Source organism: Sinocyclocheilus grahami, unplaced genomic scaffold (assembly GCF_001515645.1).
Source record: "Sinocyclocheilus grahami isolate Dianchi unplaced genomic scaffold, SAMN03320097.WGS_v1.1 scaffold333.1, whole genome shotgun sequence".
NCBI lineage: Eukaryota > Metazoa > Chordata > Actinopteri > Cypriniformes > Cyprinidae > Sinocyclocheilus > Sinocyclocheilus grahami.
Window position 1 is genome coordinate 977,648 of NW_015505512.1, and position 2,701 is coordinate 980,348.

The 2,701-nt window shown below is 36.4% G+C and overlaps 1 protein-coding gene across 1 annotated transcript in view; it reads right to left on the minus strand.

Moving 5' to 3' along the window:
• The window catches only part of LOC107602690 (adhesion G protein-coupled receptor L1-like), a 30,344-nt gene that overhangs the window by 14,649 nt on the left and 12,994 nt on the right, over positions 1-2,701 (minus strand). The gene's annotated exons all lie outside the window — the stretch shown is intronic.

The window sequence follows — 2,701 nt, forward strand, 5'->3', positions numbered from 1 at the left end:
GCCTTTCTCATTGGACAAGCCCATCTTGAGAGGCGTGAATCTTCTCAGACCTTAAAGGCCTCACATCAGTGACCCGCCCTAGTCGGTGGTTCAGTTAGATTCTAAGATGAAGATATGAGCTAGAAAGCTTCTGCAACCCGCTAAGTTCGTGCCAGGCTTTGGCCTTGACTTTTCTATTCACCAAGATTCTGTGACTCAAACTGGTTCTTTTTCATCAACCAACTTCAGCAAAGATCAACTTGAACCTTTGGACTGCATCAATACTTTCTTTCAGACAGACGAGACGTGCAAGTATCAAACTTAGTCTTATTAATTGATACATTAGGTAACATTTGCACCTTTTTACAAAGAAACTTTTGAACTAAGAATCTGATGTTTCCTTCAGGCAGTAGATCTGCTGAATATGCAAATGGTTCCATAACTTCATATTCTTATTTTCTCTCCTCTTTACTGAGTTAAGCTTTAACCCTTTCCTATACCAACTGTATGCGTGTTTGTGTGTGTGAGTGTTTATGTAGTAGGTTAGACTAGGTTAAGTGTTTATATAGTTAATAAAGACTTACTTGTATCTCATTTGACGTTGTTCATTGTTTGCTCATAACTGGAGTCCCTAATCATGCAGATGTATGCTACAAGCTCTGTGTAGAGTTGTAGAGTATGAAAGTTATTTCCCTTAACCAGGAAATTAACGTTCTTAGAATTGACAAACAGTTGACCCTGAGAGGTCAAGTAAATATCTACAGTGGATCTAAATGTTTATAATTAATTATAACTAGTTATGATTAATTATTCATATTTCCCCATGAGCTGATTCGCTACATAGCATTTACACTTAAGCACACTACACATGTACAGTTGCTGTAGGTAATGAGGCCAATTAAACTATAAATGAAATCAACTAAATGAAACCATAATTCAGACACTTAATTGCATACTATCTGCAATAAAATAAAAATGTATTACAGTTTAAATTAATATTAAACACAATTAGCTGAACTTTAAAGTACTTTTTGACCCATTTAAGTAGGACTTAATTACTAACATTGTCTTTGAAATATGGTTAAAGTGTACTGCTGTATGTACTGACAAGCATTTATAATTTAAAATATACTTTAATGTAATTTCTATTGTAACTTGTATGTCATGTATTTGTAATGACACATTTATAATGATGAAGTTGCAATTTTAAATATTTAATGCAATTTTAATTACATTTAAAATATATTAATTTTTAATAAAATATATTCATTTTAAATGTCATAGAAGTTATAATCAAGTACTTTATACATTCTTAAGTATGTTAGTCAACACATCAAAATAAGTGTACATGCAAAACATTTCATTTGAAATTATTAAAAAAGTGCAATTTTTAAAAGTGTACTCAAGATGTTCTATGCTTAGAAAATTAGTCATGAAAGTGTCTCTCTTAAAGTAAACTTAAGTGGCCTTGCACTTCATTATATTATCTGCAAGTACAGTTTTTTTAAGTAAAGTAAATTACAGTTGCATATTTAATAAAATTAAGAACACTTCTTTTTCACAAGGGGTGTCATTTCCATACTTAAAGGGGTCATATGATGCTGCTAAAAAGAACATTATTTGGTGTAATGAAATGTGTTTATGCGGTTTAAGGTTCAAAAAACATTATTTTCCACATATTGTACATTATTGTTGCTCCTCTATGCCCCGCCTTTCTGAAAAGCGTAGATTTTTACAAAGCTCGTCGGTCTGAAAAGCAAGGTGTGCTCTGACTGGCCAGCTATCCAGTGCGTTGGGATTGGCCGAATACCTCAAGCGTTTGACGGAAATGTTACGCCCCTTACCATATTGTGATGCCCTGTCCGGCAGGAGCGTAACATAAAACCATGTCTGCATTTGTGATCGGAGAAATGACAAACAACAAGTGCTACACTACACTGCCAAAAAACTCGCCTTTGAATCGGCAAATCCTTTAAATATAAAACAACGCACTTACAGTCTGTGAGTCAGAACAGCCGGCATTGTAGTCTACTCTACTAGGATCAGGAAACAGTCCTCCATAAAATGTGCTGCACACATCTGAATATTTGGATTAAACTATTTTGGAGCAGTGTTGTAAATACAACTTAACCACTGATTTCTAGTCGTGTCCTCTTTTGGAAGACCAAACAAAGTAGTTTAACTTTCACAATGGAAAAGCGTCACACACTGCGGCCTTGAGTGAGCGGAGGCCGGAGGCCTAGAGTGAGGTCATATATTGCGCCTAGGGTATGCGGAGGCCAGCTTGAGTGAGCAGAGGTGGGTGGGCTTGAGAACGGCGTGGCCGGCGGGCTTGCGGCAATCACATGTGACGACCCCGGGCTGGACTCCGCTTCGTCCACGGTGAAAGCCAATCCGGCGATCCACAGCGTGAAGTTGATGTATTTCCTCAGCGACCAGCACGGATCAGCTCTAGGCATGACGAAGCAGATATCGTCCTCTTTTGGAAGGCCAAACAAAGTAGTAGAAACACAGCGCCTTCACGATATGGTGGCGGCAGCAACAATACTACAGCGAGAATAAAAGCTTTAAGTCACTAACTTTGGTATGTGACAGAAAATACTGTATATTTTACAGTAACAAGCTATTTATGCATAAACAATGTCCTTAGTGTGTGAGATAAAAATTGTTCTAATTGTACAAATGAATGAAAATGAATATATATATATATATATATATATAT